The 18,114-nt window shown below is 42.1% G+C and overlaps 1 protein-coding gene across 1 annotated transcript in view; it reads left to right on the top strand.

Annotated features, from left to right (window-relative positions):
* MAP3K13 (mitogen-activated protein kinase kinase kinase 13) overlaps positions 1 to 18,114 on the top strand; it is an 80,708-nt gene that overhangs the window by 17,402 nt on the left and 45,192 nt on the right. The window contains exon 3 of the mRNA XM_068421178.1: positions 12,242 to 12,387. The gene's annotated coding sequence lies outside the window, so the exon portion shown is untranslated. The remainder of the gene's footprint in view (positions 1 to 12,241; positions 12,388 to 18,114) is intronic.

Genomic DNA, 18,114 nt, shown 5'->3' on the forward strand with positions numbered 1-18,114 from the left:
AAAAAAAAAAGGCAAACTGCATGAGTGTTTGCAGTAAGACGTGCAGGTCAAAGGAATATGTGATTTTCTTTGACCTGCATGTTTGTCAAGAAAGGCTGCTTCTCTGTTATCAAGCCTGATGCTTGAGCCATTACGAGTCATTTTTCTCCAACCTAATACCACCGAATCGCACTACACTGGCTACACAGGAGACCTGCCGTGATCCCATGGCTTTGCTTCCCCTGATGCTGGGAGCAGGGAAGGCACAGCAGCTAAGAAACTCTAGTAAACCCCTTTCCCTGTCCAGCTGATATTTCAATGTTTCGAGGAGTGATATCAAGTGCTTCTTAACGTACTTTCTTACCTCCTTTTCGTAAGGTATTATATTTTTCTCCTGCCATGTCTTGAGATACTTGATTATGGTACTGCAATAGAAGTAACATTTCTGAGCAGCATATTCAAGGACCAGGAGCTTGAAAGGTGGGCTTGTGTGAGAGGTGTCTTTAACTTTCTCATTGCAACAACTTCTAGTGACTTACTGGGAGTTATTCAGTAAGCAGAATTTCTAGTCTCTTTTTGAAGTGTGAGTGTAACAAGACAACTGGAAGGAATGAAAGGGTGTGATGTAGAAGGCCAGGTATTAGACAACAGCCCCACATGCGACTGCGTATGTGAAGGCTGTTTGCTTAGTAGCCATGACCAGTCACCATTACACTTCTTGGCTGTCAGCCTTCTAGTCCAAGTCAACAATCAATAGACTACCTGTTAGAAGAAATGATGGGGCTCTTTGCTAAAGGAAAAGATGTTCTGCTCTACTCTTCTTTGCAAGGAACTCAGCATTGTGCTTGAGGATTTATCTTCAGGAATCATTTCTGATAGTGATGTGTCTGTATTTTCCCATCAGCAGTCTGCTGATATTTGAAGCCATGATTTTGAAAAAAAATCACTAAATCCTGGCATGGCTTCATGGGTAATCAGTAGCAATACCTTCACAGCTAGCTCTTGTCTCTTACCTGTGCAGACTGTTGATGTGGCAGGATCCACACAAAGAGGGATGAGGAACTCAACTGCCGTCTTCAGAAACCACCATGCCTCATCCCATCATTTGGTGGTTCCCTTTGGCAAATGGATTTTCAATGTAATAGTCCTGAGCGACTCATTGGCTTGTTCTGTCCTGCTCTTAGCCCATTTTAGGGATTTTCTGTGTCATGCTCTTACCAGAACAAGAAGATGCACCAGTGTGTTTAGGCTTGCAGGAGGTATTACAGGGCCTAGGGAACAGACTTCCACTGCCTGTGTTCCCTCGCTCTGAACTGGTGATCTGTCTGGCCGTGAGAGACTGCTCTCACACTTGGGTAAAGATACAGTCCTCTCTCTCACTCTCCCTGGTCTACATTTTTCAGCATCAAGGTTAGTTTCTATGGTTCTCAGATTAAAATACGTGTCTTCCTGTGTAGTTGAGATTAATTATCTGTACAACACATTTGCTCTGGAAACGTTCAGAACAATGAGGCTATTTCTGTAATGCATCCCAATGAAGCATGTGGGAAGGAAGAAGTTTGATCAACCTCTTTCTAACACAGAAGATACAAGGCAAGCCCAAAGGGGAGGCAGAAGTGAGCGTTAAGTGTTCTTTTCTTCTCAGCAAGCTCGTCTAATGTGCTGAAGAAAGTTGTCTTTCATGTCATCTCAGATGATTATATTCATAAAAGCCAACCTAGAAAAATCATACCTGTATTAGGCACTAACCATCTACAGTCAAAGTCCTGTTTTGTGCCTTTATCTTGATTACCTTTGTTACCTTGGGCACTTGGCAGGAGAAAAAACTGCATCATTCTGTTTGCTTCCCATTTTCAAGATGTTTTTTGAGAGAAAATGTTTCCTGAGCTTCATTCAATCTCTGAAGTAGCATTTGGTCTTTCTGGGAATCATGTGAGATCAGGTGATTGCCTAGAGCAAGAGAATATGTACTGAAGCTGCAATAGCAAAGACCTCGATAGCAAAGGCTACCTGCTATTGCTCTCTATCTCTTCAGCCTTAAAGTTGTACCAGGTTATAAATTCAGCTTGTTGTCTTCCTGGATAATGGCTAGCAGTTCTTCAGCAGATGAACAGGACAGTGTCTCAAGGATTATTTCATATTTATATCCCAGCCAGAAATCTCCTTCTGTGGAAACCTCAGTGTAGTCTTCACAAGGTGGACTGAGTTGTCTTTCAGCCTTCTTTCTGGATGCTCCTTTTGCTATTTTCTTGGTCTTCCTGAGGACAGTCAACAAATCCATGTCAGCATGTAGCTTTGACCTTCAGATTTGCAACCCAGCTTACACAGATACCTGATAGGAGTAGAAAAAATGTTCCACAATAGAACTTTAATATTTTTTTTTTCCAAAAATTGCTTTATATCGATGAGCTCGTGTGAAGAATTTCTTATGAAAAACTTAAACAAATTCATGAGCGCTTTGTGGTTGAAGAAAATGGGGAAAAATATCTAACAGTCCATATTGATGTGGCTGAACTTCACACACACACAGAGCATTGTTTAACCTGTATTTCCTGTTCATGGTGTGTATTTTATTAAGTGTCAGTCAGAAATACATTTCTAGCATCTGGGATTGTAGTTACGGAGTGAACTTTGAGTGTTGTAAAACTGATAGAAAAAATCTGGGCTAGGATTGCTGTCCATGTGCAGGTCTGCAGGCCTGCGGTTCACCTCTGATGTGTTGGTCACATACCCTTATGTGGTATTTCCTCACCCTTGAATCTGTGACATAAAATACCGAGCATCTTTTCAGCCATTTTCCTTTTAAGTGGCTTTGGTAGTTGAGTATAGCTGTTCTGCAACATTTTCTCCCTTTCAGCCTATTTTCTTCAGCCTAAACACAAACCCAGTGGCCCCTTCAAGGCTATGTAGATTCAGGTATTGTGGTATATGCAAGGTGCAATCATTTTTTAATTTGTTTTGTTTTGTCTGCTGTTTGGCACAAGAGAGACTCCCCTGGCCCCCAAGTGCTGCCAACAATTAAAGACAGTTACCAGTCCGCAGCGGGAATAAATGTTTCCAGCCAATATTTACAGCCAGTTCTGTCCTGGAAGAATGGAGCTACTGCTGCTATTGTCAGCTGGAGATGTAAGGAGGCTTCCTTCTGGCTCTTCAGTGAGAAATAAGATGTAAAATATAGCTCTGGTGGTGGCTGTTAGCTTCACTGGTTGCCCAAGAAACACTGCAGACGGTTTTCTGTCCTTTCTTTCATGGCAGAGGGTCCTGATCTGGGGAGTAACTGCAGTCACCTTGATCTGAGTAAGGAGGGATCCTCTCTGTAGTTAAATGTCACAAAGTATGACTAAGGCTGAGTCTCCTGGAGGTGTTTTGTGAGTGTCCATGGACTGCTTCCATGGAGGGCTCTCCCTTCTGCAGCTTCTGTATGTGAGTGAGGTCGTCAACCAGTGTTTGACAAGACACAGGACAACTGTTTTGCTTACTCGCTACCATCTACTATTCAGAGTAAAAGAGAGTTTCTTATAAGAAAAAATAGCATGATTGTGTCACAGGAGATTGCAATTCCAGTAGAATCATATCATAACGTATCAATGTAAATATTTAATGTTTTCTGTCATTTGAGTAGTGTGGCACACAAGCATTTTGGTTGTCATCTGTATCTTTTTAATATTGGATTTGGCTTCTTTCTCCAGAGGCCTGCAAAGGCTGCTGTTCAGCAAGGAGAAATGCCATGTGACATCAGCTTTCAGGAAGCTGAAAATTCAAAGCAGCCAGCAGTGAAAATTGAGATCCTGCTTTATCAGTAGTGATTCGTTCCTACCAAAGGTGTGTGTAGAAGAGCCCAAGGTGCTGTCTTGGCTTTGCAAGTTTGTTGCTAGCAGCTAATTGCAGTGAGAAAGAGGCTTCTGATGTGGGTGTACTTGCAACATTTAATTGTGTCCTTGTAGGTTAATTGAGGCTGTGCTGGGGCTTTCTGTTCTTTCTTCATTTTTTTTACACCTGAGGAGAGAAGAAAACCACTTGTTGAAACTGCTTCTGAAACTCATGGTCACTTTCTAAAATATACTCCCAACCTTGAGCATATTTCTAAAATATACTCTCCTTGAGGAGAGCGCAAAATATGAGAATATCAGTGTATGTGTGTTTAAATCTGTTCGTACTTTTAAGAGAAAACCTGTAGTCATTGATGAGCTACATTGGAGACAGGGAGGAAGAACAGATATGCTGGTGGAGATGGCAGAGGAGAGAGAGGTAGCTGTATGAATTTCAGCAGGTGGACACAGAAGCAGGAAAAAGAATTAAGTTTGAGACGAGAAAGATATAAACAGGGAAAGGAAATGGGCTCCTCTGTGAAGCTGGAGGGGAAAGAAGCAGATAATGGTGATCAGGTGACAGTCTGGGGGAGGTAAAGAGCAGGAAAGGGAAGAAAAATGGAGGTGCAGATCTCATAGGGGTCATGGAATGCATTAAGTTCTTTTTTAGGATCTTCTTGCATTTTAGGCAGGAAGAAACAGGAATTAGCAACTTTTCTTCTTTCTAAATAAAGAAATTTATTTAACCAGTCTGAGCTTGCTGTTTAGAGTGGGATGGGAGTAACTCAAGGAAATGATGGGGAAGGAGTGATCCTTGCTGATGGGTTTTATTTGCAAGGGAAACAGCACAGAGAGAAAACCAACCCTTCTTTTAGGGGAAGTGTTGCAAGAGGAACAGTTCCAGGTGGGTCCCTTTTCTGCTCCCAGGGCTCTATGGATTCATTTTCTTCGGTATTTCCACATGCATCTTCATTCACTGGTTCTACAGTTTCACAGTTTTCTTAGCAGGCAACATGCTGCCTTCAGTCAGAGGTTTGCAGCACACACAGTTTCCTAAGGTGCGGCGCAATAGCTCTTGTTCTCAGGTGATGTTATCCCCAGCACCGTGTCGAAGTGTCAGAGCTGTGAAAATGAGGTACCTACTCCAGAGCTCTGTGTATGTTGCTACCCCTTGTGCTGCTGCCTTGTGCAGTAGTGAAGGGAGAGAGCTGAGTAGGTTACTGGCTTGTGCACGCTGCATCTGTAGTGCCAGGTATAAAAATCTCGCTGTTCTTTTTCTCCTGTTTTATTTTTATACTTATGTTTTCACTTTGTGTCATTTAGAAATCAAAGCAGGAGTGTGCGGTTCAGCAGCAGCAGAACTATGCTTGCTACAAATCTGCTGCTTTGCTCAAATTAAACATTTATGGGGCCAGGGACGACTCAGTGCTCCATCTCAAGCCTTTCAGCCTCCTACAGTGTGATGATTTTTTTCTTTGCACTTTGACACAGCTCCTGCAAGAAACACAGCAAAATTATCCTCCCTTGGCCTCTCTTCCTTCCAGCCCGTCTTTCCTTTGTGTGTCCAGTTTGTTTTTTCCTTAACCATAGCTTATGGGGAGCAGCTGTCGGTATAAGCGATGCTTAATGTTCCCTGTGAGTTGGAATATTTCATCCTAGTCTGATGGGCAGAGATCTGGCCTCAGTTATTTGTACGTTATTCTGCTTTCAGCAGGTCTGTACAGAGGTGGTGTAATTGGGTGGGAGCTCATTATTCATCAAACCAGGTAACACAATGCTGCAGCATATTACCTGCTGACGCTGTAAGCTGTGTTGAGTGGCTTGGTTTCTGCAGAGAGAAGTCGGGTACCTTCAAAGGCCTGGACCTTATCTGCAGGCTCTTCTGTGGCCTGAAGCCTGGAGCGAAACCTGGGCAACGGTTCTGTTTCTTGGTCACGCTGGGAGCGAAGATAACTTTTCCAGAAGAGAGGGTTGTTTTTGAGCCTAGTCAGACTTTTACAGGACCTAAAGGATGTTGCAAATGCTCAATCTTCCCTGCAAGAGCATGGTCTGCTTCTTTGGTTTAACTTTTTTAGCTTAAAACAGTACTACAGGGATGCTAAAAGCCCACGCTCCTAAAATAGATCGAGTAGAACAAGCACTTATGACTCCTCTTCAGGAGAGGAGAGAAGGTAACAATGAACAGATGGCAGGTATTAGTCATGTCACCTAATATATCTGAAGACCTCAGACACTGTCGGCACAAAGGTGGTGAAGGAACCTAGAAGGAATGAGTCCTCCTAACAAACCAGACTGGATATTAGTGTTGCACAGGATGCAGATAGAGGGGACTTGAGAGAATGAGGGGGCGCTTGCAGCCAAATGAGCCAGACCAAGAAGAGTGTGCTCGCAGAGGCTCAGAAAGTCCTGGCCAGATCCTGAGCCGACTTTTACCTGCCCAGTTTGCAAAGCCATTCCCTTGTATGGTTGACATGGCCCTCAGAGCATCACTCCTTGGAGCTCTCATGCTTATAATGCAGTTGCCTCTGCAGAAGGACTAGTGTAAAGGGCCAATACCTCAGAAATAACTGAGTTCTTCCAATTTCAATGTCAGTTTGAATGGCATTATTCTAGCTTTTGCTATAATAAATGCAGTACAGAAGCTGCTTGATCTTTTCACATAGTATCTAAATTGCCAGTGTGCACCTTGCAGTCTAATTTAACTGGCTCAGCATCCCTTGTCTTCTCCAGGTCGCTGGTACCTACACATTGGCCCTGGCCCAGCTGGCAGTAAGCTCACAGGAGAGCCTCTGAGATGCTGTGCCTGCTGATTTGCTGGGAACACGTCGTGTAAATGAAATATAAAATGTGTACGATCATTTGTACGTAAGTGGCTTCCAGCAAACTTGACACCACAGAGCAAGGAGGCCACTGAAGTACCTGCGGAGGCACTGTGGGAGAAGCGCATCGTTCCCAGTTGCTTGCTCTGGTTGCATTGTTGGTATAATCATTTGCTTTAAAACCCTTCTGTCCAAAAGGCAGCGTGGCTGTGGGCACACGAGAGGGTAGGAAGGCAGGGTGCAAATGTGGGCTCTTGTCTTCCCTGCACAGAGATGGGGTCATCAGGAATCACAGCATCGGACTGATCTTCCTGCAGAATGGCTGTATCTTGATTTTTTTTTTTTTCATTTGTTTTGTGTTTTTTTGTTTTAAAATCTTCAGCAACGGAGGCTGAATGTGTGGTCTCCTCCTTTCTCTCCTCTTTTGTTTCATCTTTTTGGCATTCATTTATGAAGAGAGCTGCTCTGCTGGAGATACTCCCATCATTTTTCACACTCGTGCTCAGCCCTCTGCGGAAGCCAAGCACCCTGTGGGCCTCTGGATTACAAGTACTGTTTTTGGTGGCACCTTGCATCTATGGGCTTCAGTGATTGCCAAACACCTAATGAACGTGTGAAGTGAGTAAAGTACTTCTGCTGTGAACTCTGCTGATACGTAAGGGGTTAAACGAAGCTCTGTTTATTAATGTTGCTGCTTTAAATTGTGCCAGAACGCTTTGAAAATGTGACAGCGGACAGGGCAGCAGGCAGTAAACACCGTTAAATGACAATACTGTTCAATATTTGCTGTTAATTGAGAGGCAGCAGCTGCTGGTATGCAGCTTCAGCCAGGATGAATTAGTAATGAGTCTGTAACTTTGGATTTTTTTCTGGTTTAAAGTTGCATCAGCCCTTTATGGTTCAGTAGTGTGTTTGGGATAGAAATAAAAAATCATAGCAGGCCCTAAACTGATTTTATTTTGTTTTCGTTTTCCAGTGAGTTGTCATGGAGCTGTGGTGTCAGTGATAAATTTGGTAACAGTAATAAAATTGCCTTGTATTTAAGGACCAAACTTAAAGATTTTGGGTTAGCTTTTCCATCTGTGTGGCAGACAAAGCAAGCTCCTCCTTTGAAAGAAAGCACTTTTGTTGCTCTCTCACTGGCTTCCAAAGATGTTTTCAGTTACAGTTTCTCTGAACAGGAGTTTTGGTTTAACTTTCTTTGCTGGCCTGCACTGCAGGTTGTGGTGTACGAGAGAGTTCTGGCCTTGCTGGAGGGACCCGCCGCAGCAGGAGAGAGAACACTAATTCAACATTTTCCTTGTGCCTTCTTTGCACTTTTGCCGTGCGAGTGTGTTGAGTTTAACCTTTGAAAACTTGCTGATAAGCTGTTATCAGCCAACAGTTAAAATAACAAACCCTCCCACCTTGCTGAGTTGGGATAGGAACTTCCCAAGGCTTCGAGGCCGGGGTATGGTACAGGAACAGCATTAATCCAGGCAGAGCAGCCAGCCTGGGGACAAAGTTTGCTCTCGGAAGGAATCAGCCCCAGCTGCTAGTTTCATGCCGTTCATGCAACCTTCCCTGTAAGTATTTATTTTGCACCAAACATTGTATTTTGAACTATAGGTGTGATCATGAGAGTGCAAACCCGTGTTATGGTGGTTAGCAGCATCTTTAACAGATCTGAAGTTAAATCTGAAACTCTAGCTCTGTTGAAAACAATGCTAACAGGGCTATTGATTTCAGTGCAGCTCGGCTTTCACCACAAGTAGAAGAATTTCGAAGCAAATAATGTTTTGTTTGTTCAGTTCTTTAAACAAAATCCGTCTGCAGGGGTTAGCGTTCGAATCCAAATACTCAGAATTCTGCTGATATTTTGTTAGGATGAGAAATACTAGATTGGAAAAATTCCTTAGGTCCATGATGATTATGTTAAAGAGGAAAAAAAAATCCAATCAGCAGGTACGTTTTGTAACCCTGCTTCCAGTTTGGATGATTTCTGTATTACGTACCTTTGGGTTTTGTATTTGTTCTATTCACATTAATAGTATTTACCAAGTGGGTAAGTGCATTTATGCATTTTTAAGAGCTTAAATCTGCGATACACCACGCTGTCTTCTATATTGGCTTATAGATCCATAAAATCTTTCAGGTTGAATCTGGAAAGCAAGTGTTAAAAGCCAATAGAATATTATAAAAGGTGGTGGTAAATGGAAGTGCAGAAAGAGCTAAACTCGTCTGGTGATAGAAGTTCTTCGGCCCTAGAAGCTCCTTCTTGTCCAGGGTACTGACAATTCCTACCTTTGCCAGTGGTTATCAAATGATGTTTTAATAGCTGTCCTTAGAAGACAGTATTTTCTTCATGTGAAATTCAATAATTTATTCCAGTGGCATTCTGCCAATGTTTGGGCATTCAGTGTCTGATGAGAAGGTGACTTAGGGGAGACCCTATCACCATGTTCCAGTGTTTAAAGGATGGCTACAAAGAAGATGGGAGACTCCCTTTTTACAAGGAGTCACATGGAAAAGACGAGGGGTAATGGGTACAAGTTACTCCTGGGGAGATTCCAGTTGGACACAAGAGGAAAATTTTTCACGACAAGAACAATCAGCCGCTGGAATAACCTCCCCAGTGCAGTGGTGGATTCCCCAACACCGGACACTTTTTTAAGGGTGCTGGACCCTCTTGTCTAGACCATGCTTTTGCCAAGAAGGGTTGGACCAGTTGATCCTTGAGGTCCCTGCCAACCTGGGATTCTATGGTTCTATGAACATCTCTCCAATTTTATGTGCTGTTTTCTATATATGTGAATTGTGATTAAAACTGTGATGTTATCAAATACAATCTTTCCATTTTTGTGTGGTTTTGATTCTCTCAAGTCTGTATTATTGTTTCATCTGCAGTATCTACTTACGATGTTTAGTTTTTTTTTAAGCAAGAAAATAAACCTTGCTGTGTTTACACGCACCATTTCTGTCTTAAAAATTGTAATTACTAGCTTTTGGGGCTTTTTTTCATTGATTTAATAGAACCACCATGTAATTTTCTTGTAAAGAAAGGCTAATATTTACATTTTTAATATACACAAAAATATAAACTCTAAAGTTTGTCTAATAAACCTGTTAAAATGTATGTGTATTTACTCTAGTTTTTATCTTAAAGTATCCTTCCTTACCTCTGTTGGAAGGAGTTATTAACTACTTAATAAACATTGTTCTCAGCAGTGTGCTAATTAGGAATTAAACTATCTATCTATGTGGTATGTTCCCAGTTTCTAGAAGGGTTTTTGCTGGGTGTTTGACATGGTCTGTAACAAGGTGTGTACACGTTCATCCGCTTTGGAGTGGTCAAATGTCTGCGTTTTAAGGAATTTGGATGCCGTGTCTCACTCTTGCTTGTGTTGTGTCCCCACCTCGCTCTCAGGACTTGCCCGTGTGGCCGCTGTACTGGTGCCAGTGAGTTGCTGACTGGGTGCATTTGTAAAACTACTCAGGCACCAGCTCCTACTAGAATAATGCTGGTATTGGTGACCAGTTGCTTTAACTTGAGGTAGCGTACAGCAGGGCTCTGCTGACTTATCTGATTTGGGGGTTTATTTTTCTCTGCAAACTGTTGAGTGAAGCCCTCCGTGAGGAGCGTTGGCACTTGCTTAAATAACACAACGTGAAAGCACAGCAAGAGGCTTTGGTGCAGTGGTAGAATGACCTGCTGCTGCTGAGGGTGGGGGGGTGTAAATGGATGAACAGATTCACTACAGTTGTGTGTCTGTCATTGCCAATATCTTCGTACTGCCTCCAGGAAGGTGGTTGACCTGGGAATTATTCTGTAAATAAATGGTTAATACAGGGCTGGTACAGGGCAGAAGTAGTGGAAAATTGGTACTTCCTTGTGCAAGAACATTGCTGTATTATCATTCGTCTGTCTATTAACCTAATATAGTCTCTGAACGTAGCCTAACCTTGACTTCACAAGCTTTCTCGTGTTAGAATGTGGAATTACCTCTCCTGGTTTTACGGCAAATTAGAGGAGATAAGGAGAGAGCTGATACAGAGCTAAAATGAAATGACAGTGGCGGCAAGACTTACAGTGGTGTTGGTGAAAGACCAGTTGAGCTATCAGCGCTGGGCATTTGTTTTGCAGGACTTGTTTTTGCTACTCCTTGGTCAGTAGGTTTTAAGGCATATGCAATAGAAATTATTCAGCTTCTCTAATTGTGAACTGTTTCTCTCAAAGACAAGATTTTCATGTTTCTTTCCTGTAACACAGCGTAACCATTATTCTCAAGTTGTATGTGTATTTGTAATGACCAATTCACCACTGTCCTTCTGAGATTGTTTGTCTGATGTTACCATCGAAAGTGACTGTTTCAGAATATGCGACTGCCAGGAACTAAGTGGGTGAGAATATCAATGTCCAACTAGCAGAAAAGGTTGTGAACAGTGTGGGGTGAATTGCTCTGGGGGGGGACACCCCTAGAAAACAAACAGCTCCTGCTGATAGTCATCACTGTCTCCTGTACAAGGGTGCTGGTGGCACCTTCCTTCTCTCTAAGGGTGGTTGTTATAGATCTCATTATTGTGTTTCCTACATAATTTTTAAAATAATCATGAAAGTTCATCTTGGGTTAAATTGAAGTATGCAGGTTTGACATGGGAGGGGAATACTTGATGCTTACTCCTACTTCTGCAAAAAAATTAGGAATATGCTGAACTTCCCAAACTTTGGGAGTGGTCTTGAGACCAGCTGAATCACACGTGGTGCATCACATGAGGCAGATGGTGCCTATGTTTTTGCAAGGCCAGCTAGCTTTTGTGGTCTAAAGTCTCTTAATTCTGGCAAAACAGTTGTGCTGGTATTATTGAATCCCTTCTTCAGTGTTGTAGTAGCCTTGTTGTGTCGGCGATGATTAAGGATAGAAGGAAAACCATGTTTGCAGCTAGCGCTAATCTCTTTTTTAGACCAGTTAGTTTAGTCTTTGCATTAAAGGCTCAGTTCTGTAATCAAGGGACTGATTATTTTTAATTTTATGAAGAAGTGGGCTAAGTTTTGCAGCCTTTTACATTTTTGTGGGGTGGGAAGAAGATGCAGTAGGCTCAGGGTTGAAAGCCTCAGTATTTGTTGTCTCTTTGCTTGTATGTTTCTGATAGCAAGAGGAACAATTATATTATGAGTTGTATATCTGTAGGAGGACTGTAACAATTGATGTTTCTACTAAAGTTTTCTTAAAATTAGAAAACAAATATCTTGGAGTTTAGGTATAAAATTAAGTGTAAAAAGTTATTAATAGATTCTCTTGAAGTACGTGATTTTAAAATCTAATCCAATCCTGAATTATGTAATTTTGTAATATGGAAAGCTGTGAGCTCTTTTACTGGAGCTGCTTGCTTAATTTAGATTAAAATTGTACCGTAAAAGGATTATAGAGTGTATGCCTGTGCTAAGAAAGGATGTACTAAATGCGCTGAGGTCTTTTTCTACTCCCAGCCTCTTTTGGAAAGTGCATGCTTAATTTTGGATGTTTTCTGCTGCATTTGAATGTGCGATGTAACCTCAGGATGTGCTAACGGGATGTTTCGGATGGATCGTGGGAGCATTTATTTAAATACATTTTTGTTCAGTAGTGTTCTGAGTTTTCTTCTTCTTCATTCTAGAGAGAAGAATTCAGTGCTGGGTTGTCCTAAACATTACTCGTGGTGCAACTTCAGAGAACAGCTTGATTCATCTGACTTGAAGAGGAGGCGCATGTGCAGTAAGCCAAGAGGACATGGGCTTTCAGTGCGTCTGCAAAAATGATCAGGTATCAGCAGTTGTTGATGTTTCAACCGTAGTAACTAGTCAGAAACTTGAGAAGACGTGAAGCAATAACACACTGCAGTTGTCCTTAAATTTTAGGTGTGTTTTCCTTTCAGTGGTAGGGATGAGGTAAGTTTACCATCTTATTTTATATTGTGTCCGTAGCCGTTTCACTGCTGGACTTGCTCAGCTGCAGACACCTAATGGGATCCAGTTCAGATGTGGGTGAACAGGAAGGGACAGCTGCCAAAGGGGTGTTTGCATAGACTGAGTTAAGTTAATCTCACAGTGTTTAGATTTTTCCAATATAACTTGAACTCTGAAAGCATTTGAATCTATTAATTCAGGTTTATTGATTTTGTGAGGGGATAACTTTGATATAGTATTTTTCTATTGTTATAAGTTCTTTTTCATTGTACTTCCTCTGGTGATTGGTTGGAGAATGCAGATGTCCTCACAGGGATCCAGGCTGCTGTAAGTGGGGTTAGAGACACCAGCAGAGTTCCAGAAAACGCAGAGAGTGGTGGTTCACTTTGAAATCTGAGCAGGATATAGGCTCAATAATGTAAGAACCTATGTTTTTAGCTATCTATTTGTTTTCAAGCAGCTGTTCATCAGTTCTAAAATAATGTCAAATGTCTAAAGTAGTGTCAAACTTTACTATTGGAGGTAACTGCTCTGCAGAGGTACTTGGAGGAGCTGGCTCACTCGTTGCTGTCTAACGTCCGTTGCCGTAGGTAGTGCAGAGCTTGTGCACCTCTCATGTCCTGCCTCTGATACTTCCCTTTGGCAAGTATCAGCCATGATCAGGGACTTGCTTTAGCAAGCTCACAGCCCATTGTGTTACAGTGAAGGGGGATTGATTAAAAAGTAACTTGTCACTTCTGCAGTAGACAGCACTTGTTTGTTTTGTACTTGTGTTCACAGTTGTGCTGCGTGTCTTTGAGAAGGCAGAGCCTGCACCACGGAGGAGGTGACTGCTGTCTGGGGACAGCCGGGTTCAGCTCAGGGAGAGAAGCTTTGGGAGGCTGAGCAGGGCAGGGGAGGAGGGAGTGAGAGATGCAGCAGGCAGCCAGGAGCCTGCAGCTCGTGCAGGGAGAATAAGGTACCACCAAGAAGCAGATGGTCCTCGGAGGTGATGAGAAACTTCCCTAGGGACCAGACAGCACTGTGCAGAGTTTGCTGCAGTTTGGGCATTGAGGGCTGAAGGGCAGCCTGGAAACAAGGCAGAGCAGGCAGGGAAGGGCTGTACATAAACCATTCCTATTGCTAGTCCAACTGACCTGGTCTCTCCGAGTTTCCCTTACTGAAAACCTTCTAGTTCATATTCTAAGAAAACGGCTTTTTTCTTCAGGGAGCTCCCTGCGAGGCAAAGGTCTCTGCGTAGTTGGCAAAGAGCTCTGGCTGACAAGGAGTCCAGTCTCAGACAGGCTGGTCCCATTGACTAATTACAATTAATTTTCTGAGGAGTGGCCAGCCATGTAAGAACACCTTTGGACACGATAGAGACCACTTAGGACCCAGGGTTAGGAGCTTTAAGATGGCTTTTGGTCTTCAAGTGTACTATTCTTCCCCTCTGTCCTCAAAGTGAGTCTTTAGGTCTGCTGTCACCTTTGAAATGTGACGTAAGTGGCAGGAGGTTTCTTTGTTTGCGTCTTATATTCTCTAATCTTCTAATGCATCTGTGTGAGCTTGCGATGTTTTTTGTAATGTATCTCCCCTTTGATGTGAAGAACTGAAAGGGAGCAAATTGTATAAAAATTCAGTAATCTTTTGGGAATTAAGTTGAGAGGAATGTTTTTTAAATTGTTTCTTGTTTTCTTTATAGATGCTAGCTGAAAAAAATAACTTATTATTGTCTCTAGCTGTAAAATTATCTAAAGTTTTCTTCGATTAGTGGACGGATATATGCATAATGCAAGAAAACGTGTAGTTGCTTCACTCAAGGAGACTGAAAATGGTCTTGCTCTGTACATTTTCTTTACGTTTGTATGCTCTTTGTCACAAGGAGATACTTCATGCAGAGCAAGCTACAGATATGTAAGTTTTAGGAGGTGCCTGAGCCACCTCTGAGTGGGATTGCAGGAAGATGTGAGATGGAGCTACATTTTGGGATTAGTTTCTTAATATGAAAGCTGTCAGTGTTTACCTGTTCTATGAGGAATGGTGGGTACCGTAAAGGCAGAGCATCCATATATTTAGACTCTAGCTGTCTCTTGTTACGAGTTATAATTAAGGTCAAGTATTTTACTGAAGAATTAAATTCTCTCTTGATTTGAACCTGTTTTCATCTCAATGAAAGCAATTAGTTGCGTGAACTACCCTGTCCTTGCTTCATCAACAATTCATCAGTTGCTTCATCAACATTGTTGCTTCTTCTTTATCTTATTTTTTGCAGTTAATAGCCAAGGCAGTCTGTATTGGAGTGCTGTGTGGTAGTAGTGGCTTAAGGATAGAAAGTACGGCTCGTAAGGGGGACTGTGATATTTAGTAGATGGCAAGTAATGGGGGAGCAAGTGAGCCAGGCAAGCTTCTAATCGTGTAGTTTGTCTTGGTTTTTTCCTCAGGTATATTATATCATTTATGAAAAGTATACAAGCACTTCCTGTAAACCTTTCCTTATTAATAAGGGGAAAACTGGAGTTTGAGCAGGCTCAGATCTCTCTGCTTGAAGGGAAGTGCAGTCACCTTTTTTACTCTGCTTGTTGGAGGACTGTGGGTTATAAAACACTCTTGTGAAAGCGTTGTCCTGGAAGGGCCCAGGGTTAATGCTTCAGCTGACGTGTTTTTGAACATGGCTGTCGTTCTTTCTCTCTTAGTCATGACTTGAATTTACTAACGTGCTACTTATTTGACCTGGATGGGCAAATCCTGTGCAATATCAAGCTGATGGTTTGATAGAATTGGAGTATTAGGACATTGGCTAACTTTTATGTGCCCTTATGGTGAAGGCTGTTTAATTTTTGGTTGTCCCTTAAAGGCAGCTCTATGACTTAATTCAGAAAGCAACGATTTGGTATGACATACAGCATCTCCTGAGAGTGTCCTGCTTTGGGTGCCTTCTACATCATACTGCGTTGTCCAACACTGTGCTTGAAAACAAGGATCAAAATCACGACTGCTGACGAGTTTAGTGCTCTCAATCCAGATATTCTGGATCAAAAATCTGGTAATGATTGTAACTGTTTAAAGTATTGTCATAACTCTTCATGAAGTGAGTAACTCATGTCGTGATACTTCAGACAAATCAAGAGGACTCTTCTAGGGTCTGCGTTTAGCAGCGGGGGAACAGAAGAAGTCTCTTGGGAGAGCAGGAAAAAAAAGCAGTAAGCTCTGGAGCAAAAGCTACTGGTAGCTTAATGACTGATGCTAGTCTGGGAGGAAGATGCTGAGCAGGTTTTATTTGGCTTGAGAGTATTTACATAGGGCTGATCCACTGTTCCTGAAGGAACCTTATCACAGTACTACAGAGAAAACTGTTAGTACTAAATATAGTGCCTTATTCTGCCAGTCTCTGACTTATAAATGCTTGAATTCTGCTGTCTTAATGGGCTTTTAGCAGTTCTTGTAGTTTCTTTTGGTAGAAATTTGAATAATATTCCTCAGAGAGGTTGTATAACAGTAGCAAGGATGGAAGGATTTAATTTGGCAATTCCTCGTGCTGCAAAAGATCAGATTAATTTTTTAGCTTCTGGTCTTGCTGCAAAGCTTTCAGTACTTCGATATCTTCGTGTGAGAAGAGGCCTGAAAGGTTCCAAAAGATGATCGTGTCCCTTTGCATCAAAGCATTATCACTATTGCTGGACAGTTCTTCTGAGACAATTTTTTTTTCCTTTACCTCCTAATATAGGAGGCAACATGAGTTCCTTGGGCTGATGCTTCACTATGTGTCTACCATTTAGAAAAATTCTTCTAATGGCCTAAGTATCTTAATCTTACCTTCTCTTTTTACTCTGTTTGGATTGAGCAACCTCAATGAGTTAGCTCACTCAGCCCTCGTAGCCCACCTTATTAAATGTCTTTTCGTGTAGTTCTGTCATGGTTTCTCTCCTTCTTGACAAGCCTGACCCAAAAACGGACTTTACCAACGGCTTTATCAAAACTGAATAGATTGGAGATTTGTGCTGCTGTCAATGGACAGAAGTTGCCTTGTTTGTGACAACTTGACATTTATAATTTGTGCTCAGTCTGTGATCCTCTCTGTCCCCAATCCTTATCTACAGAACAGCTGCTCAGCAGTTGTTTCTATATTTGTGCAGGTGATTTTTTTCCTCTGAACAACACTTGACCTTGGGGAATTATACTGCATTTTTTAATCACCTCTCCAGTTTCGTTAGTTTGTCCCCCCAGTAGCTCCCATTTGTGCATGCCTTTTGGTGGGAATATGCCTTTTTGTGGAAATAACATAAGTTATAGGACTTTTCTTTCCACATGGCACTAATACTGAGGTTTCATTGTCAGGTCTCTCATATCTTTTGCAGGCTCCTAACCTAGGAGAGGAAAGGTGCCTGTAGCTCAGTTGGCTTTAAAAGTGTCCCTTATAACTGCTAATTAGAAAGACTTATTTTTACTTCTTTTTGCAGTATTTCTCACCGCTGGCAATTCTGTTAGAGTTAATTATTGTTATGGAAGGCTTCATTTTGGCATGTTCCCTGGGAGGAACGTTATTTTGTGACTGTTTCCCTGAATAAATAGATCTTCTTTTCACACAGGGCCTCTGCTAAGGGTTTCAGCAAATGATTTCTAGGGGAAAAAATGAGCAAATAAACACATTTTCACCTCTTCAGTTGTATTACCCCACTCCTGACTATCTGTATTTAGGCTGACTTCCTGTTTGTTCATCCTCTCCTTGATAATTTTACAACCCATTGTCTGATTTCAACCACATGTTAGAGATGGAGGTTTTAAGATAACGAAATTCCTACAGGTTTTGTACAAACAGATGGGCAGCTTGGAAAGAGATAACCGTAAGTGCCCTCACATACCCCTGACCAAGGGAAAGGACGTGGCCTGAGTCCACGTAGTTTCAGGTGTCAGAGAGTTCCCCCAAGGAGGAAGACCTTAGTTAGCAGCTTTCCCAGCCACAGGAGTGGTGTCTATGTGCACGTTCTGCTTCACGTGTCTCCTCTGCGCTTCCTGCCAGCTGGCCACGACCACTGTAAATCTGGGAAAACCGTTGTTCGCTTGTTGTCTCATATGTAGCAGTGTTTTCTTTCCTGGTGGAGTTCCAGAGCTTCTTGTTATGTCTGAGGAACTGGGCAGTCTTCCTTCAGGAAGATAAAAATCTGCAAAGGTAATCTTTTGAACTTCCCCACCCTCATCAGTGCATGTTCTTAGCATTGGAGTGGTATGCCTTCTCCTAAAACAACACAGGCTTTATCATGGTGAGGAACGTGAAAGGCAGGGCTCATCTGGAAAGAGCAGGCTTCCTGGGAGAACCACCCAGAAACTCCTTTAAAAAGAATCCATACCAGCCTCAGCCTTAAACAAGGGAAGACATAATGCATTTTGTCTTGTCCTTGTCTTTCAGTGCCTTTAGTGTCTTATTTGTTGTGGTTTTTTGTTTTGTTTTGTTTTTTTTAGTTCCTGGAGTATTGCTAAACGCAATACAAGGTTAAAGGAAGTAATCATATAGTCTTATGTATTCCCACTCATCATATCCTGCAGAGTACTCTCAGTCAAAAAAACAACTGTCAACTGTATGGAAGATGGTTTTGCTGTAAGAAACCTC

Source organism: Nyctibius grandis, chromosome 32 (assembly GCF_013368605.1).
Source record: "Nyctibius grandis isolate bNycGra1 chromosome 32, bNycGra1.pri, whole genome shotgun sequence".
NCBI lineage: Eukaryota > Metazoa > Chordata > Aves > Nyctibiiformes > Nyctibiidae > Nyctibius > Nyctibius grandis.